Source organism: Vulpes vulpes, chromosome 14 (genome assembly GCF_048418805.1).
Source record: "Vulpes vulpes isolate BD-2025 chromosome 14, VulVul3, whole genome shotgun sequence".
NCBI classification, from domain to species: Eukaryota; Metazoa; Chordata; class Mammalia; order Carnivora; family Canidae; genus Vulpes; species Vulpes vulpes.
The window spans coordinates 27,695,448-27,716,400 of NC_132793.1; the positions used below are offsets into that span (position 1 = coordinate 27,695,448).

General features: G+C 50.5%; 1 protein-coding gene across 1 annotated transcript in view; it reads right to left on the reverse strand.

The window, feature by feature from the left end:
* The window catches only part of RSPO4 (R-spondin 4), a 35,043-nt gene that overhangs the window by 13,985 nt on the left and 105 nt on the right, over positions 1 to 20,953 (reverse strand). The window lies entirely within an intron of this gene.

Below are 20,953 nucleotides of genomic sequence, written 5' to 3' on the forward strand. Positions count from 1 at the left end.
TACCCCTTATCCTTGCTCATGTGACCTTAACCTCTCTGTGTTTCAGTTTTCCCACTGGTAAAACAAGTGTCATACTGGCTGAGCTTCCAGTGGATGTCGTGAGGACTGGGCAGGCCTGATCCCATGAGGGGCTTGGGATCCTTACCATCGCCACCTGCCATGCATCTTGGGTGTCTGTGATTCAGAACTTGCTTGGGCAATCAGTGCAGAATTTTAATTTCGAAGTCAACATGCTGGGGGTGGAGTTTCTTCCTAATTGGGGTGTGCCCAGGGAAGTGTGTCTTGCATGAGAACATGGTGTGTCATGGTCGACTGAGGATTTAACACAGCTGTCCCGAAGGACCCCCTGGGGGTGAGAAGGATGGGGATGGAGAGAGACTGCTGCCCCTTGTCCTGAGTCCTGCCTGCTCTGTCCCTGGGAAGTTTCCAGAACCACTGTTGTGGGGCAGGGGTGGGGCATGCAGAGAGTGCTGGGCAATGCATCCACTGATCCTGGTCTGGCAGTGGAGACACATGTCACCGATGACCAAAGGAAATAACAACATCTGGCCACTCAGGCCACCACATATGGGAGGCAGTCGCTGCCCTAAAAGCTGGCTCAGAGGAGCCCCAAGGGACATTGCTGCCTGGGGGGCAGATTGCACCATCCCCAGCTAGGGATGGGCCCTGGAGATGACTCCCAGCTTGTAGTGTCCCATGGGGTGTGGGGCTAAAGGTCTCCAGGCCTGCCTCCCTGGCCTCTTCTCAGCACCCAGGGGGGAACCTAGAGAGCCTCACATTCAGCAAAATGTTGAGGTGGTCTTTCTTTTGGAGCCTGACAAACCACCATTTCCTGGCTGGGTGATCTTAGGCAAGCGGCCTCATTACTCGGAACCTCAGTCTCCTCTTCTGCAAAGTGGGAACAATAGTAGCAACCAGCTCCCTCCCAGGCACGTGTCTGAATGACATGAGCTCATCCATGCAAAGTGCTTAGCACCCCTCATGATGATCAATGGGCACTATTTCATTACTTGGTTTCTGTGAGATGCATGGGAGGCGCCCTGAGGTGTTCCCTGGAGGGCCAGGGCCCAGTTTGGAGTGTTTTCCTTCAAGTTTCGATAGCTTTGCATCTTGTTTTCAGAGAGCTGCAGCTGTGGTGGAAGGGCCAGGCTCTCAGATTGCAAAGGAAGTTGATGATGTCCCGCTTCTGCCACTGAAGGATGAACCCCAGGAGGGCAGGGAAAAACCACAGCGCCCCACGGAGATGAGTCTGCACTTTGCTTGTCCTCATCCAAATTATCCTGGCAAATGTTACACCTCACTGCCTCATTCTTTTCCAGAGCTGCTCACCATCCCACATGGGGATGCTGCAAAATTTATTTAATTACTATTGTCATACCCACTTCAGAGACAAGGAAACGGGTTCAGGGCAGTGCGGCTGCTTGCTCAAGGGCATGTAGTAGGAGGTGTAGTGGACCGTCAGACCTGGGCAGGGTAACTGCAGGACCTGAAAACTTCATCTCCAGGCCACAGCACCTCCAGGGTGCCAGTGTACCTCATGCCTCCTTCAGTCCTCCACACTGAGTAAAATGTCCCCCACTAGGGCTTGCTAAGTTCCCAGTGTCCTGCAAAGGCCACTGCCTCCTTCCATGTCCGTTTGACCTTGACTGAGACAGGAAGTTGGTCCGGCTGCCCAGTTCAGGCCATCCCAGGGCCGAACCCGCCTCTTCTGCACGGCTCATTCATTCTCCCCTGGGCCGTACTCAGCCCCGGGGGCGTGGAGCAGGTTAGCACATGTGCCTTCAATCAGGGCAGCAAACACCTGTTCCTGTGGTTCTTCCTTCAGGTCCCTTCCAAACTCTCTTTAAGGGATTCTCTTGTTGCCCTCACCAGGGCTTGGAGAGGGAGGCAGAGAAGTGCCCTGCCCCACCTCCAGCCACTGCTTGGAATCCAGAAGGAATCCTTTACAGACACCAGCTTACATCCTCAGGGGGAGGCAGGGCCCGCTGGAAGATGGTGGGGAGCCAGGGTTCACACCCACATCGGTTCTTTCCCAGCCCTCGATGATCCTCAGATTTCACTCCACGTAGAATCACCCAGGGCTGCTTATTAAAAGCAGAGGTGCCACCACCTTTCGATATATGGGGTGGGTTTAAAGTATATGGTGCTGTGCCCAGTATTGTATATGTATGAACTCAGGCAATCCTCAAAAACCACTCTGTGGAGGTCAGCCAGGGCTTCCCAAACAGTAATGCTGCACAGAGTGCCCAGGGATCTTGGGTTCAAATGTAGATTTTGATGCTAAAGGTCTGAGGTGGGGTCTGAGAGTCTGCTTTTCTACAAAGCTCCCCAGGAGTGCTGATGATGCTGGTCCCTGACCTCGTTTTAAGAAGCAAGGCAGTTGGTGTTGTTATTACTGCTCGTTATAAAGGTGAGCATATTGGGGTGCAAAGCCCAACCACTGGAAGTCGGGGAGCTGAACAGAGTCCCCAGGCAGTACCTTGCCCTGTGATGGATGAGAGGCTGCATAATATCTAGAAGGGGCAACCCAACTCCTCTTATCACTCATCAGAGGGCTTTCCCAAGTGGCCCAAGTTGGGGACAGTCCCAAGTTCAGCAAGTCAGGAAGGGGAAGGGCTGGGTTTGTATGCGTCTGAGCATGAGCATACTGCTGGGTCACTGGTGGGTGTGTGCTGGCAGGTGAAACCCACATCAAAAGGAGTCTAGTGCTCAGGGTTGAAGCGTGAAGTCCTTGCCCTTTGTTGTCCCTGCCTAGCCCTCCTGCTAGATAGGGAGCTGGACACAGTTCAGAGCAGGCTGCTTGTGCCTGGCACCACCACCCTCTCTCCGCCCCCACCAAAACAAATCTTTGCTTCCCTAACCCTTAAGGACCCACCCTGGCCCCAGCATGCATTCTGCTTTCCATTAACCACCCATCAAGGGCATTCACACTTGTGTCCCTGGGGGGAGCCCACGGGTGCTGAGCACCCAGAATCCACAGTACTGACACTCAGAAAATCATCATTTTCTGTTAAAAAAAAAAAAAAAGATTGTTATTGGATCTCTCATTATTCAGCAAGTTACCCTGGGGGTAGGAGTAGCCAGTGGAGACTGGGAGCAGGGGGAGGGAGTCCAGGTGGCTTCTCTGGGACCCATTTCCCCAGAGCTCAGCTGCCTGTTTTCCATGAACACAGAATCATCATGAAGCTGTCCTGAGAGTCAAATTGTCAGAAAATCAAGCTGCCCAGGTAGCACTGTGACAATGCTGTCTTGTGTGTGGAAGTGTCACAATGTTGTCAAGTATGTGAAATCGTGTAAGAAATTGTCTCCCAATTGTCCTACATGTAAAACGGTCACAAAATTGTCAAGTAGATGCAGTGGCCACTCTTGAAAAAATATTGAGAAAAGAGTTCCCCCACCCCCACCCCGATTACAGGCACAGTTTTGCTATGTGAGCGGCTCCTGAACAAGTTGCGGAAGTCACTGTGCCTCAGTTTCTTCTGTATTTACCTCATCAGGATGTTTTGAGGATCAAATACATTCTGCTTAAAACAGTGCAGAGGAGGTGCTCAAGAAATCTTACTACCCCGCCCATGAATGGCATCTCCCTGCATCAGGTATGTTTCTGGCTTGCTTGTGGCTGTAACCCTAATACCTGGCAGAGTAGGTACCTGGTACACAGTCGGTGCTCAGTGAGGACTTGTTCGCTCAGTGGACCCAGACAGGTTCTGGCTCCTTCCAGTTCTGGCTCTCTGTGGTTTGCTGTGTGACCCTGGGCAGGCCTTTTTCTTCTCTGATCCTCTCTACACCTATTTGGCTGCTGTAAGGTACCCTGAGACCTGTGTATGAAGTACATGGCACTAATTCTAGCTGCTAATCCCCCTTCCCTCCCCTGAGGAGCTTGTGCTACTCCGTTTGCTCTTTATTTGTGGAGGCCTCTCATGGCTCTGTGGGAGGCTAGAAAACTTCAGCTCTGGCTGAGAAGGAGGATGTTCGCAGCAGTTAGGACCCTGGTGAGACATGTCCAGCCAAACTGGAGACCCCCTGCCACATGCCACAGTGGAGGGGGACGGCGATGGCCCACTGCCTAAGCCAGGAGACTCCCACAAGCCCTGGGGAGGATGTGAGTGCCAGGATTCCAGGGAAGGGAGGAGAGACTTTCTAAGAGGAATGGGAAAGTGTGGATTCTGAACGTTAATCTGAGAAAGGTACTGGGTTTGACAGCTCTACAAGCAACCTCCTCTACTTTGTCCTTTGAAGTCCTGTGATTGATGGGTGCAGGGCTATGAATCAGGACAGGGGTACCTGTCGCAGCTTGGACTCAGACTCCTTGTATGATCTTCGCAGAGTTCTTCATCGCCTCGTGCCTCAGTTTCCCCAGCAGAAAAACAAATGATTGGTCTTGATAAAGGGCTTTCAAAATATTTGCAGCCAAGGAAGCTTTCTGTTTCCCATAATGAGACGGAATGTGGGCACTGAGGTAATAAGGCAGGTAAGGAAGGAGCTGCTTTGGTTGAAGCCTGGATGGGTGTGAGGGTGAGGATCTTGAGCCCAATCCTTCTGGTTCCCTTCGCTCAGTTCTGGAGGCAGCCCCTGAGGGCTGGAATCATCACTAAGGACCCTTCAAGCCCTGATGTCTCACAGTGCCAATGGCAGTAGGAGGGGTGGAAGAGCAGTTAGCAGCCCTGGCTGGAGATGGACAGCCTGGGTTCAAACCTCAACCTAACCTCTCTGAGCCTCAGTATCCCCATCTGTAAAATGGGGATACCAACTGTCTCCTATGTTGTTGTGAAGGCTCAGAGAGTTGGCATGGGACACGCTCAGAACAGGGTCTGGCAGATGGTAGGTCCATGGCAGCAGGATATCTGTGAGTAGCATGGAGCTTCTTCTACAAGGCCAGACTCTGTTGCAACAATCCTATGGAGTGTTATTATCTCCTCTCGCAGACATAGAAGTTAAGGCATGGAGAAGGTAAGTAAGTTGCCCAGGATCACACAACTGAGAAGTGGCAAGCTGAAATTTAAAGCCAGGTCGTCCTAATAAGCAGTGGTTTTTATTAAGTATTAGGGAGAAGCTAGCCCTCAGAACTGGCTCAATATAGACACTCTCCTCAGCTTATAAGATGAAGCCCAAGGAAGCTCTGGGTATATGATCAGCAGTCAGCACAGAGACATCCCGGGGCCCCACTGCCAATAAGCACCAGGGAAGGGAACCAGGTCTAAAAGTCGGGGCTGGTCCTCATGCCAGACCCTGTTCTGTTCATTCATTCATTCATCATATGTCTCTGTTCCAGAGACAGCCCCAGACCTCTCAGCCAGCACCCTGGGGACCAGGAGGTTTTGAGGGGTAGCAGAGTCGAGAATCTGGTTGGGCCTACAGGCATGAGAGGAGAAGCATCTCCATGAGCCTGATTCTGGGTTTGGCCTCTTCTCATAGGCTCCTTTCTCCTCTCAAATCCTGGCAGAATGGAGAGAGCTGCAGATGTGGACTCTTGTCCCAGACCTTCGGGCCCTAGGGCAAGATCCTCCCTGTCTCTGAGCCTTAGAATCTCCATCTGTCAAAACCCATTGTGCATAAGGAAGGGTCCAATATTCACCTATCCACCCATTCACTGGGCAAATATTTCTTGAATACCTGCAATGTACCAGGCCCTATTCTAGACTCCGGGAACAAAAGGGTGAACACAAGAAACAAAACACCCCCTCTCATTTGCTTTTATTTATTAGGCAAAGTTAGAAGACAAATCACAGACCTGTTGAAACATTTTAGAAGATGTACAATATTATTCTAGATTGGAAGGTAAATTTCCCAGGTTCTCTGTCTTTTACATCCCTCCTCCCAGTGCCATGCACAGTGCTGGGGATGCTGGGTGCTCTGTAAATGCTGAATGAATGAATGAACAGGACTTAGCTTGCTGCTCCCAAACTGGTAGAAGCAGTCTCTGAGTCCTCTCCTCCCCTGCCACAATGTTCTTAAGAGAGATGCCTCATGAGTATGAAATTGGGGCCTGACACAGGCTCCAGGGCTTAGTGAGAGGGGGGCCAACTATCTTTGCACCCCCCTATCACCTCCCCTTCCATCACCTCCCCATCCTGGGTAAATGCATTTCTGAAGTGCATCCAAAAAAATTGTCCCACAGGGGCTGGGGCCAGGGCTGAGCACTCCCCATCTCCCTAAACCCCTCTGGGGTGGCAAGAGAATCACTCATTGTTTAGAGGGGACCTGACGACCGTGGAAATGGCATTTCACCTACTGCTGGATACACATTCACTGACTCTCCCCATGCATATTGGGGAGGAGGGGAGAATGAGTGAGAGATGCAGAATGGGCCTGCGCAGACCTGGGGAAAGCCTGCACTGCCACCATTTCAGCCAATTCTCTGCCAAAGGTACTGAAGAAGGCAGTTGATCTTGATCCAAGCTGCAGATTCCCCAACCAAAGAGGCAAGAAGCTGTAGGGACACCAAGGGGTGGTGGCGATAGTAGGAAGATAGGAAGAAGTAGAGTCCACGCTCCTCCCCTGATAAGTCACAGCCCTGCCACAGTTATGACACCTGCGGGGTCCAGGAGCACGAAGGGAGGCATAGGCAAGTTTAGACCTGACACCCTGCCCTGCTGCTCACTGGGGTTGGGACCCCGAGTTTATTCAGTGCTGTGAGGCCACAACAGCACCAGAGAAGTAAGAGACCACTGTACCTGTCCCCATCCCCTTTTCTGCTCCCCAACACACAGGGAAGGGAAGGAGGGAGAGAGCATGACACATCTCTCCACAGGGCAGATAATGGAGTCAGGAGACAAGTCTGTAATGTGGAAGAAGAGACCCTGGAATTAGACCTATGTTTTTAAAATTTACCACTGGCGGCTAAGCTTTTTAATACCAAAAAGCTTTGAGATCGTCCAAATATTTGAGGACTGAGTTTTAGAGATATAAGAGAATAAAAGAGGGATCCCTGGGTGGCTCAGCGGTTAAGAGTCTCCCTTTGGCTCAGGACGTGATCCTGGAGTCCCGGAATTGAGTCCCACATCGGGCTCCTTACATGGAGCCTGCTTCTCTCTCTGCCTATGTCTCTGCCTCCCTCCCTCTCTCTCTCTCTCTCTCTCTCTCTCTGTGTGTGTCTCTCATGAATAAATAAAATCTTTTTAAAAAGAGAGAGAGAGAGAATAAAAGAGAGGGAGGAAAAAAAGCACATGTCATGTTTGCAACCCTCTGTTACAAGTTCAGTCTGATCATTAGGCCACTTACACACAAAGTAGGCTGCAGATTGTCATTCTTAATATACAAAGAGCTCTTGGAAATCAATAAGAAAAACAGGAACAACCCAAGGGGGGGTGGAAATGGGCAAAGATATCACAAGTCATTCAAAGAAGACAAACAAATGGGCCGGAAACCACACGAAGAGCTGTCTGGCCTCACTAAGAATTTTCAAAATGAAGATTAAAACAAGAAAGAAATACTACTTGCGACCTACGGGATATGGAAACTGTGTAAGACTGAAGTCATCCAGACCTCCCTTTTGAGAAGAGAATTTGGGGAGTGTCTATTGAAGTTTAACATCTGTAGTGTGAGGATAGTAATGTCCTTTTAGAGATGGTGCCCTGATGCCCAGAGAGAGGCAAGCACCTGTTTGGAGGCACCCTGGTTACTGGAGAGGTGCCCTTGCCCCTCTATCTCTAGCCAGCTGGTCCTCCTCTGGCCTCATGTACAGTCTGGCCCCTGGCACCTGACTTGGGAGGGTAGGCAGACTCTACCTGCTGCTGCCCTGGGGCTGAGGACGGCTGGTGGCTGGCTCTTGCAGGTGACACCCTTTGCCCACTGTATATGAGGCTCCCTATCAGTCCTGCTCCTAGTGAGGTGCACGGGGTGGAGGTGGGAAGCCAAGGTTTGGGAACAGACAAACCTGCTCTCAAATTCCAGCTCCACCCTTACTCCCCGGGACAATTATTTAACCTGTTTGCTCATTTGTGAAATGGAGATGATCACCAACTCACTGGAAAGCTAGTTCCTCCCTATAGAGGGCCTCTCTGTGCCAGGCACTGTCCTAGACACTGAGGACACATCAGCGAACAAGAGGGTCCTTCTGCTCATAAGATCTGCATCCTGAAGAGAGAGTATTTGAGGTAGTGACAGGGAGTGAGCGGAAGTTAAGAGAGCGATGGGGAGGAGGATCCGGGCCAAGGATGGCCTCACTAAGACATACAAGGGAAGCATTCTTTTTTTTTTTTTTTTTTAATGATAGTCACAGAGAGAGAGAGAGGCAGAGACATAGGCAGAGGGAGAAGCAGGCTCCATGTACCGGGAGCCCGACGTGGGATTCGATCCCGGGTCTCCAGGATCGCGCCCTGGGCCAAAGGCAGGCGTCAAACCGCTGCGCCACCCAGGGATCCCAAGGGAAGCATTCTTGCCACAGGGAAAGGTGAGTACGGAGGTCCAGAGGCTGGAAAGAGCCTGTTACGGAAGGGGGGCGGTGGTGGGGGGAGAGTGGTGGCAGGTGGGGTGGAAGGGTGAGCAGGCCAGCCCGGGGTGTGTGGGCTCGGAAGCAGCTGGCACGGTGCCGATCTCCCTAGAAGCAGGTGAGTGTTTGCCTCAGCTCCAGCTGGTGCTGAGGGGCATGAGGCGGGGGCGCGGGAGGGGGGGGGGCAGGAGCGGGAGCTGGCCCACGGACTGGGTGGAGGTCATTAGGTGGTCATTAGGTCATTTGGGTGGTCTGGATGAAGCTGGCAGCTGTGGAAGGAGGCGGGGAGGATAGGCGAGCTCTGCCTGGGGGGCTGCTAGGAGAATCACAAGGGAGGTGGCCCAGTCCTGGTGTGGTTGGTGTTTACAGATCCGTTACCCCACTCAGATCTAAGGAGACCTAATCTGAGAACCCCACAACCATGTTTACCCCACAGCCTCCTCCATAAATGCCCAAACCACTTCTGCTTCTCCTTGCCATCACTTCTGGTGGTGCTCACTGCCCTGCTGTCGCTCTTTACTTCCACAGGCCACCAGGACCAGGTACCTGTCCTGGGTTCCGTCAGCTTGTGAAGCAGCCTCGCTGTTCAGTCACACCCCCTGCATCTGCTGCACACCCGCTACTCTCAAGATGGGGTGAACCCCGAGGCCCTGACAGTGTGGCTTCTCTTTAAGTCTGAGTTGAGAATAGGTGGTGAGTCACAGTGACATATGCCTAGGCCAGTCCCCCAGACCAACTGCCCAACAGTGGGAAATGGGGAGGAGGAGGCAGCACCGGGCAGGTGGGACCCCCAGTCACACATCTGGAGTTTGGATCCCAGCTTTGCCACCTTGCCCTGGGAAGGCCCTTGGACCCCCTCTGAGCCTCAGTGTCTCATCTGCAAAATCAAATGATGCTATCCAAGGGTTGCCTGGAGGATAATGGGAGGTAAGAACCCACAGAGCACCTGGGGGTGTGCCTGGTGTATATGCCAAGCACTCACCAAATGAGAGCCAAACAGTCTTATGCTCTGCCCTGCATTTAGCTAACCAATTCCTGGCACAGTGAAAAGGAGCTCTTTGGAGTCCCAGCCTGGGTTTAACCCAGATTCCCACAGAACCTGGGTTACTGACTTCCCCCACCTGGGTCCTACTTTCCTCTTTTGTCAAATGGGTACCAATTTCCTAAGGTTGCAATGCACACAGAGTACCTGGCACATAGTAGGTGCTCAATAAATGGTATGACACCAGTGGGGAGGAAGTGAGTGGAAGAAAGGGAAACAGGTACAGCATGTGGTGGGGGTAGCAAGAGCACAGGGAAACAGGGACGTTGATGACCTTTGCTCTAACCCTCTCATGACCCCGAGGCACTGTCTCCACCAAACTGAAACCCAGGCATAGAACTCAAGAATCTGGGCTTGCACTAGCATGAAAATTTGACATCCACTGTCATTGGGCCTCAGTTTCCTTATCTGCAAAATGGGAATCATCCTTCTTGCCCAGTGAAAACCAGGACAAAGGCCTGCAACAGAGATGGGCATCATGGAGCCAGAGATGCTGGTCACTGGCAGGTCCTCGAAGGGACCAGGACTGCAAGTGAACAGAGCCCGGCTAATGCTGTCTGAGCCTCTGCAGCACGCAGGAACCCATGCCACCCTGGTCCTTGTGTTAGATCACTTAAAATGCACTACAGCTCAACAAAGCTGGGGTTACACATTCCCCATCTTCATAGAGGAGAAAACTGAGGCTCAGAGAGATGAAGTGGTTGACCCATGAACTCACAGTGAGGAGTCAGGTAGATACAAAGCAGAGTCCAAGTTCTAAACTGCTGGGGGTCACACCTTCCAGAAGGCCTGTTCGCCACTCCTTGCTGACTCTCCGAAAGCAGAGGAAAACCCTTGAAAGCCATGTATGTGTCTCTCAGGGCCCAAGGTCAGCCAAGGGGGTCTTGAACTGTTTGTGAGGACAGACAGGATGACTTACTCCAAGCAGAAGAGAGGACCTTCAGTGAAGTCAGCTTTGCACACAAACGTCCTGAGTGTTTGTATTCTTTTTTCCTTTGGTGGTAGTGATGGTGGTATAAGGTGTTGATGCAAGGGAATAAGATGATCTACAAACTGCGGCCCTTTAGACAAAGCAGCCCTGGGAAGTGGCAGCCTTTTGCTGGGGCTGCTCAGCAAAAGGCTTAATAATTTTAAGATTATTAAAAAATAATCTTTTTTTAAAAAGTAAAAAAAATAAAGATCTTATTTTTAACTAACCTCTATGCCCAATGTAGGGCTCAAACTCACAACGGAAGATCAAGAGTCACACACTCTACCAACTGAGCCAACCAGGCGCCCCTCATGAGGACATTTAAATATATATATATATATATTTTTAAAGATTTTATTTATTTATTCATAGACACAGAGAGAGAGGCAGAGACACAGGCAGAGAGGTTCGAGAAGCAGGCTCCATGCAGGGAGCCCGATGTGGGACTCGATCCCGGGTCTCCAGGATCACACCCCAGGCTGCAGGTGGCGCTAAACCACTGTGCCACCAGGGCTGCCCCCTAAAAAAATATATTTTATTTAAATTCAATTTGCCAACATTTTCTAAGATCAAAAAGCCCAGACCATTAGGCAGATGAAAACCTCCTCCCACAAAAAGCCCATATGGGATTTGACCACATGAACCATATCATAAGTAATGATTTCTATTCCCCAAAGGACATACAATGTTAGCAGATGGGTATAAGACTGAAGAAAGATATTTCCAATGTCCAAACCAACAAGGGGTCAGTCAATATGTAGGCAACGCAAGGAGGTCCTATAAATTGACAAGAAAAATTCAGGAAACACAATAATAGAGTGGAAAAAATAAAAATAAAACATAATAAAAAAATTGACAAAGTTAAAATAAGGGGAATGAAAATCAAATAAAAATAATGAAAATTGACAAAAATATATAATAAATAGCATTTTAAAACTAAGATAAAATAAAAATAACGTAGAAAAACAAAATGTAAGAGTAAAATTAAAAATGCATTTGTAACATAAATTTAAATGCATTAAAATTATTATCATTTTTTAAGTATTGGAAGCTGATTTCCTTTATTTTTTAAAAAAATATTTTATTTATTTATTTGAGAGAGAGAGAGAGCAGGAGCCAGTGGGAGGCGGGGGGGGGGGGGTGGCGGTGGTGTAGTGGAGGAAACAGAGGGAGAGGGTGAGGGAGAGCCACATGTGGGGTTCTATCTCAGAACCCTGAGATCATGACCTAAGCTGAAGGCAGATGCTTAGCCAACTAAGCCACCCAGGCGCCCTGCATTAAAGTTATTTTTAATTACAATTAAACATTAAAACTATTAATAAGGAAAACTCCAAAAATAAAATTTAAATGTTTAAATAAAAGAAAAAGTTTAAATAAGTGAAATAAATTTAAGAATAATTCGTAACAACTTTAAAAAGAAAACTAAAATACAAAATAAGAGCAGGATTTTGCATGACTGGTGCTGATAATGTGCTATGAATTAAAGAGTCTGATTGACTCAAATGCCTGCCAGAGGGGAGCAGGGGGGAGGAGGAAGAAAAAGCATGTCCAAAAGACAGCATCTGACGGGGTTTTTCCAGCCTGCTGTGGGCAGAGGGTAGGACGTCAGGCCCCACGACGGCCTCATCCACAAATAGCCATCACATCATTTATACATTTATAATGTGCCAGCACCACGCACACATACCACACACAACTTCCATCCTCACTGCTGTTCTCTGAGGTCTGATTTCACAGAAGAGTGAACAGAGGCTCAGAGAGAATGGTCTCTGTGCCGCAGTCACACAGCATTTAGGACCACTCTAATCTCTGAATCTGGGCTCCTCAAAGTGACCTTCTTTTAGCAAGTTAGGTCTCCTGAGGACTTCCAAACAGGCAGGGACATGTCTGACATCAGGCTAGAATGTTCTGGACACTAGAAAGAGCCAACCTCCCATGGTGCATCATGGTTATTGCCATTAAGTGAACACTTACTATCTCTCAGGTGGGTTACAAACATAATCTCAATGCTCAAGACAACCACCTGACATAGATGCTCCTATCGTCTCCATTGTATTGACGGATGACGCGGAGGTTCGGGAGTGGAATATTTTCACCCAAGCACGGCGGTTGCAGAGACAGGAGCTGGACCCATAGATGTCACAGCCCCAATCCTACTCTCCCCACCTGGAACTCTTGAGAGCTCCCCCTATTTGCTAGAAATGTCCTATTTTGCAAGTTGGCCAACAGAGGCACAGAAGGGAGCGGTGACCCGCCCAAGGTCACTCAGCTAGTGAGTGGCAGGGCCCATGGCCTTCGTGACAGCCCATTGGCCTCTCACTGTTCATCTGGGACTTGCTAGAGACAGCTGTGCCCACTTGCCAACCCCAGAGCAGGCTCCGGAAGGGCAGTGGTGACATTCTTTCTCTGCACGTCCCCACCCCTGAGGATGTGGGTACTGCTGTTGGGCTTCAGGGAAAGTGGAGGCTTCTGGCGAAAGGGAGTGGTTTTCCTCATGTGCTCTGGGTCCCCCCGGGCTTGGGAATGCCTTTCTTTTGAGCTGGTGAAACAGAACCCCCACCACAAGGGCACACTGGAGCCCCCACCATGGACCGCAGAGCAGGGGCCCTATGAATCATGTGGCATTACTCCAAGAAATCATCCCTGGGCAGGCGGCGGTGGCCCAGCCCGAGGCAGCCATGCCCGAGAGGAGTGCCTCCCCCCTTTGAGATGGGAACCAGACCATTCCCTGTGGGACCTGGAGGGATCCCCGAGGTTGGGGCTGAGGGCATGTGTCTGACAGTGCTGCCTGTTGCACAGGCCAAGAAAGGAGGCTCTGGCCCAAGGAGACCTGGAGGCATATCCCAACTTCTCCCCGTCCTGGCTGTGTGCCCTTGGCAAGTCAATTGCCCTCTCTGAGCTTGCAGGGACTCCTCTGTAGAATAATAGGATCAAACTACCTCATAGGCTATTCTGTAGCTGATTGGAAGAAGGCCTGGCAAGGTGGTTATGCACCCAAGCTTTGGAATTAATTGTCTAGGTTTAAATCCTGGTTTTGTCAAACTTACTCTGCCAAGCTATTAGACTGAGACATATGAAATTGCTAATATTGGGCTGTTTTTGACTTATAAAAATGGCAATTTAATATATTTCAACTAATGCCCTTTTCTCTTAAATCAGTTTCTTCCTCTATAAAATATGGATAATAGTTCTCACGGCAACCTATGAGGATTAAATAAGGCTGAGAGGCAACTGAGCTCAGGAGAGCTGAGGCTCTGGGACCAGGCAGGATTTGAACCTTGGCTGTGTGACCTTGGGTAAATTACTTAACCTCTCTGTGCCTCAGTCTTCTCATCTGTAGAGCAGGGGTAATAATAGGATCCACCTCCTAGGTTTTTAAAGAAAATTTAGGGATGCCTAGGTGGCTTATTGGTTGAGTGTCTGCCTTCGGCTCAGGGCATGATTCTGGGGTCTTAGGATGGAGTCCCACATTGGGATCCCCATGGAGAGCCTGCTTCTCCCTCTGCCTGTCTCTCTCTCTCTCTGTGTGTGTCTCTCATGAATAAATAAATAAAATATTTTTAAAAAAGAATTTAACTAGTTCACATGTACTAGCACTTAGAGCAGTGCTTGATATTGTTAAATAAAATAAAATAATACAGATAACAGCATCTGGCATAGAGTAAACGTTCAACCGTAAAACCAAATCAAAAGCAGACTTTAAGAAACCTTTGATGCCAGTGAAAGTTAAGTACTTTTAAAGAAAAAAAAAAGTTTTTTAGGAACATACATGTGTGTGGAAATACGGGTGAGGAGCATGCTCCTGGGTACCCACCACGCCTGGCGTTGTTCTGTGTCGGGACAGTGTCCACAGCCCACAGTTCTAAGGGAAGGACTGGCCTCAAGGCTCTGATGGCTCTGAGTCTGGCCCTGGCCTCAGTCAGCTGCCTCTTGTGGAAGCACAGAGCCAGGCCACAGACCCTGGGTGGCACACAGGCAACTCCAGGCCCATCTGAGGCTCCCAACCCGTGCTGGCTTCTCGTTATTAAGAAACCTCTGCCAAAAGCCTTCGAGCTACGGAAGCCCTCTTGATTCCATCTATCATCTGACATTATCCCAGCACAGCCAAGTCATACAGGGAAACTGAGGCTCTCAGGAGCCCTACACCAGGACTTCCAGGCTCTGGAGTCGGCCACCTTCCTCCACTTCTCCAAAGTTGCCCTCCCCTCCTCCCCAATCTCTGCTGCACCCTTGCTTCCACCCCCAGCCAAGTGATGGTGGGTGAAGTGCTGCCCTGCTTGAGCCTCCATCTGCACAAATATTGATCTCAGAGGTCTCAATTGGCTTTTTCAGGACTAGCATTCCATTATTCTATAAAAAAGGCAAGTGGAACCCTTCCACAAACTGTTAAGTCCTGTGTGAACCAGAGGGCGGTTAATGACATTAACCATTAATGGGTTTTCCAGAGAAGTCTAGTAGGCAGGATTTGCTCCTGTAGGTCTGGAATCTGGAAGACCCAGGCCACACATCCATCTCCTGCGTGACCTTGGACAAACCAGGTCCCCTCTCTGAACCTGCTGTCCTCTTCTGTAAGGGCAGACGGAGCAACCACATCTGCCCAGCAGGATCACTGCAAAAGGCCCACACGATGCCTGGCACACACCGGCTGCTCAGGGGTGTCCGATGCAGGAGGATGTTTAGGGCCCTGCCCCATCATTCTACCTTCTGGGGCTAAAAGTCATGTGTCTTGGGAAGGACGTGGCCACCAGATGCCATCAGAAATAGCCATACGACTTGCAAAATGTGTCAGGGGCAGTTGCTGCTCAGAGACAGTTTGGTGTAGCATTTGAAGCTCTGCAGCCAGACTCCCAGAGTTCACATGCCCCGGGGCCCTCTGGGCCTTAGTCTCCCCATCTGTGATATAGGGACCCTCCTAGAACCCGTCTCTGAGAGATTTATAAGGACTGTATGGAGGCTGATCCAGCAGCCTCCATACTTCCTTGACAGTGGTAAAAATTACAGTTTTATATCAGTTCACACACAGTATGCAGAACACACACACTAGAACAAACACACACATTCACACATACCCCACATCCACGTGCACACAGACGAGCCTACACACTCACTCATATATTCACATATATGTGTAAACGGACACGCATTTCTCACAATGACATTTAATCTTAATACTTGCAATACATTCTGATATTTTCTAAAAAAGGAGGCTAGCTAACTAACTCTAGCCTATGGGCCATATCTGGCCCTCAGCCTATTTTTGTATGGCCTGGGAACTAAGAGTATGGGACAGGTCATATGTGGCCTGCAAAGCCTGAATTATTTACTACCTGGCCCTCTACAAAAAAAGTTTGCTGACCCCACCTTGTTTTATTCTATTCTATACTGTTGTGTCTTGTCCATTGCCCTGTACTCCACTTCATTCAAAATTGCTGGCTGTACTTAACTAAATTTATCTCCCTGATATGCAAACCTCAGTTTGAAAACTTTGCATTAATGCAAGAATCAGATTTTTTTTTTTTTACTAGATGGAAAAATGGATGAATAAACAGTGAACTCAGATGGACATAAAGACACAGGAGAACAAAATGGATAAGGTCACCTTGACCAAGCAATGTGCCCTCACGGAGTATCAGACTGCTCAGCTGAGACCAGGAACACTGCTGAGCTGCCTGCCACCCAAGGCTGTGTTGAGGAGCAGTGGGGTCCTGTGTCAATCTTTCTGATGGATCTGTAATAACTGACATCTCAAGGAGACACTGAGCTCTCTGACTGTAGGGACAGTGGAGTGCACGCATCTCTACTGTCCTTGTCAGCTCCCAGTGCAGAGGCTGGCCTAGAGGAGGGGCTGAATAAATATTTCTTTGTGATGATGGTGCATGCAAGTGGCATCCAAAGCCCTCCATGATTGGACTCAGGCCCTGTCTGCAATCGGGCCTCCACTTCCTCTGGCCATACAGCCTCTTTGCCTTTTCCACTTGACCAGACTCTCTCTTCATCCTGCTGGAGTCCCCAACCCCCACGCTGCCTGAAAAAATCCCTGTGGTAAGGCTCCTCTCAGATGCCTTCACCTTGCAGCCCCTGGCAAGTCATCAGCAGGACCAATTTTTATTTCTGTGCATGGGCTTTGGAGCCTCCGAAACTCTAGGTCCATGACCCTGATGTTGGGAGTTCCTGGGCAGCTCACTGCCCTTCTCCAAGCCTCAGTTCCCCTGTCTGGGAAATGGGTGTAACACTAGGCAGCACCATAGTGAGGATTCCCTGTGTGCAGAGCTCCTGGCACATGGCCAGCCCTCACGACGTGGCCTCAAGGCTCTGCTTTGGTGACTGGAAGGGGGCTGGGTGTGTTCCATCCCTGGACAGGGAGGTGGATCCCCTCTCAAGGGAAGGGGCATGTGAGGTGAAAGCAGCATCCCCTGTGAGCCCAAGTTTGGCTCCAGAACCGGCTGCAGGAGAGGGCACGTGAGCAAACTAGTTTATTGAGTACCTACTACGTGCCAAGCATACTGCCTTCCTTTTCTCAACCAGCCATATTTTATGAAGAAAAGCCATCTTTTACAAAGAGGCAAGGATGACTTGCCTAACGGAGCCTTCTACTGACTCACACCTGAGCCCTCCAGGTGTGGTTAACACCCCTGGCCCCATCTGAGCTGCCCCGGGGGGCATCTTTACCTGGTGTCACCTGGATGCTGCCACTGAGAGGGATGCACCTTGTCCTGTGCCCGCCCAGCCCTGGCTCAGCCCTGGAACAAGAACCCTGGGTCATTCCCCATCTCTGTCACTGCCTCAGGCACCTGCTTGCTGGGTCTCAGCTTCTCTGCCAGGTACAGGGGACAGAGCTGCTGGCCTCCAGGGTCCACATGGAGCTTTGCAATTCACAGAGAATGATCACACTCACCGCCACCAAGGGAGGTGCTGCCACAGTTGTTTCACAGATGAAGAAAGACAGACTCACAGAAGGGACAAGGGAAGAGGTGAGCTTCAACCCACATGAAACCTTCTTTCCCACCCACAGTCCAGACAGCACACCACCCTGCTGTAAAATGGGAGGGAGAGGTGGTACAGTCTTTATAAAACACCTACTGTATGCTTCTAGACACCTTCCCTCTGGGGCTATAGTGAATCCTCCCAACTGCCAAAGGGCTAGGTACTGTTCCCATTTCCCAGATGTGGAACCACAGACTGGAGAATGCATGAGGGATGCCCAAGGCTACACACCTAAGGCAGGAGAGGGCTCAGGAATTGCACCCAGGGCTATCTGAATTCCAGAGCCAGATGCCCTGAATTCCCTCTGCCCCTGGATGCCTCAGGTCTAAAAGGATTTGAAATCACCATGTGAAGGTAGGGGACTCATGCCTCCACTCAAGCCCCCTCCCCAGCAGGCCTTGAACATCAGGAAAGTCTATCACAAGCGGTCTTCTCCTCATTGCCCAAATGAAGCTCCATATCAGGGTTGAGGGGTGCAGACCAGAGCTCCCTCACACTTCCTGACAGTCCCATTGCTAGGACACCCCAGCATGTTTCAAGAGAAATGTTTCCATCTGTTTTTGATTCATTTACACTTAATTAATCAACATGCTGTTTTGTAAGAGACACTTGAGATCCAAGAACCTTTCTCAAGTTGTTCTTTCATTCTTTCTTGTCTCAGAAACAGAAGAATTGGGGGGGAAAAAAGAAACAGAAAAATTGGGTTTCATCAAAAAACAGTGACGCCAGAGCTTGAGGAAGCATGGGTCTGCGGGTGCCAGGCCCTGAGGGCAGCAGCTGAGGCTGGGCAGCTGCTGGGCCTTGCAGAACAGGCCGAAGACTGAGGCTCAGGACTCAGGCGCGCAGGGGAGGCGGGGGAAGTCAGGGACGGGGCATCCATCCCCCCTGGCAGCTGCTCAAGGGCAGGCCCCAGGTCTGGACACCTCGGCATCTCCAAGATCCCCAGCACAGGGCCTGGCGCAGAGGCTGCCCTGAAGCAACTGCTGAATGAACAAGTGAAGGGATGGATGCATGGAACACAGCCAGGGCCTAGGTGCCTTCAGGACACATTCTCCTCCTAGAGTTAGAGCAAAATGTCAAAGCTGGTAAGACCCTCAGGGATATCCTGTAGAGTTTTCTAAGCAGTTGTCTTAAGAAAAATGGCCTCTGCTGCATAATTAGTTTGGGAAAGGTCCTGCTATCTAGCCCTACCGCTTCACCATTAATGCTCTGATAAGCCCTGCAGTCAAGAATTATGCTAAATCCAGCATTTCCCAAACCAGGACTCCTGTGACCAATTGGCAGAATATGCTACAGGAAGGGTTTTCCTACCCCTCCACCACCTCAGTGCCAACAGGGAAACTGAGGCTGTTGGCAGGAGCAAGGGAGTCCACACACTCGAAGTCACACAGTACAAAGGAGTCTGGGGTGGGACTGAAATGCAAGGCTTTCTCCAATGCACCTGACTGATAAGTGGAGCTACAAGCCTCTCTCTGGAGATGCTGGATGGGGCATGTTTGTGTCCCATACACAAGACACCAACTATAGCAGGGAGGGGTCTTGAGAGCCTCCTTGCTAAACTTGGGCAGAATCAGGAGCAGCCATGCCCAAGCTCCTCACGGAGCAACTGGGGATGTGGAAGTTTTCTTTATCTTTAATCTGTGTGTGTGTGTGTGTGTGTGTGTGTGTGTGTGTGTGTATCTTTTTAAAACTGTGAAACATCTTAAAGATCTCCCCAACTGGATCCTCTTCAGATGGGGAAGCGGAGGCTCTGAGAAGGGAAGACCAACACAGCTCAGGAGCCATCATGACCGGAGTGGGATTCCAGCCTGCGTTGCTACTTACCCGCTGTGCAACCTTGTTCAAATCAGTTTCCCTCTCTGTATCCTCATCCAGATCATAAGCATCTCCCCAGTCCCCAACCCCACTAGGCTGCTGTGAGTAGCCAGGGACATCATGGCCAGGAAATGATGACTGGTACCTACAAATGCCCACTAGGAACCTGTATACGCGGCTACTTACTTAGTATACACACCAGTGTACCTTGTGAGTTGGATACTTCAGATTATTATTCCTTTCTTAATAAAGGAGTCAATGAGAAAGTTTTTATTTTTATTTCTTTGGTACATTTTAAAACTGAGAAAAATATTAGAGATTTTCTAAAAGACCTTCAGATGTAAACCCAGGCTCAGAGAGGCAAAGTGACCTCCTCGAAGCCACTCAGCTAGTAACTGGGGGAAGCTGAGATCTGAACTCAGGCAGGCCAATTCCAGAGCCCGTGGACTCAACCACTACACAAGGGCCATTCGCGGAGGAGCATCCCTGTGAAGTTGTAAACTTCCCCTAGCTCACCTGAAGCCCACTGCTTCTTGGGCCCCTGGGTCCCTCCATCTAGACACACCAGGGATTGGAGCCCTTTGGGCCAGTATCCCAGCCCCAGCCCATTCCACCACCCCATTCTCCCATAGTCTCTCTCTGCTTCCTGCTTTACTCCAGGAGTGACGGTGTCCCCGCAGGGCTTTTCACTCAAATGGACTAGAAGCCCCTAGAGGTCAGACTCATTCCCTTGTAGCCTTGTTCAGACCTAACACCACAATTGGAAAGAAAGAAGACACTGGGTCTTCCACTCATCTGCTGGACAACTTAGCAAAGTTACTTAACCCGTGTGAGCCTTGGCACCCGGCTTTATAAAATGGAATGAGCGGTGGGGATTTCCTTAATAAGGGAAAACTTTGGCACGGTGGCTGGTATTCCAAGGCTGGTTCTCAGACTGGTACCAGCTCGGGAGACTTGCTCGCCTGCTTGCCCTCCGTAGCCCCATGGACTCTGCCAACCCCGACTCTGCAGCAACAGCCTCAACCCCACCTCCTGGGGACCTTCCCTCACAGTGAGCGGCTGTGACATAGGACCCTGAGGGTACAAGGGGCCCCTCTGTGCCCCACGTATATTCATTGTCTGAACCTTGGTTCACCTTCCCAGTGTTCCCAGGTGGTCAAGATGGAAAAACTGGGGAGCTCTGGGGTTTCTTCCAGGTCATCTCAGAATAAATGGACTTGAATTCAGGTCTCAGGGCTCCCTGAGTTCCCAAAGCTCATGTCCTTGCCCGAGGGGGTAGGGGGCCACTAAGGAATACTGCCTTCCCGGAAGGTGACAGGGTGAGTCAGGGTCAATGATGAGGCTGGGATGGGGCATCTGCACTCCCAGCCCAGGGCTGTACTTGGCATGGCTTCTAAGTCACTAGTTCTGTCCCCTAGTCCTAGTGTCCTCCAGCCTGGCACCTGGGGCTTCCTGTCTCTGCACAGAGCCACCCTCCTTCTTCTCGGCAATGTTGCTACGATAGGGAGCGAATCGGTGAGAGAGCCCAGCAGCCCCTTCCTTCCTTGGGGAGCCTCCTTGGCCAGCTTGCTCCACAGGTGCCCCGGGGCCTCGGTCTCCCCGTCTGTAAAGTGGGTCTGACGGGTACCCGGAGGAGTCGGCGGCGGCGGCCGGGGGCGCGGGGCGCCAGGCAGCTGTCCCAAGGGCAGCCCTGCCCCCGCTGTGCGCGCCC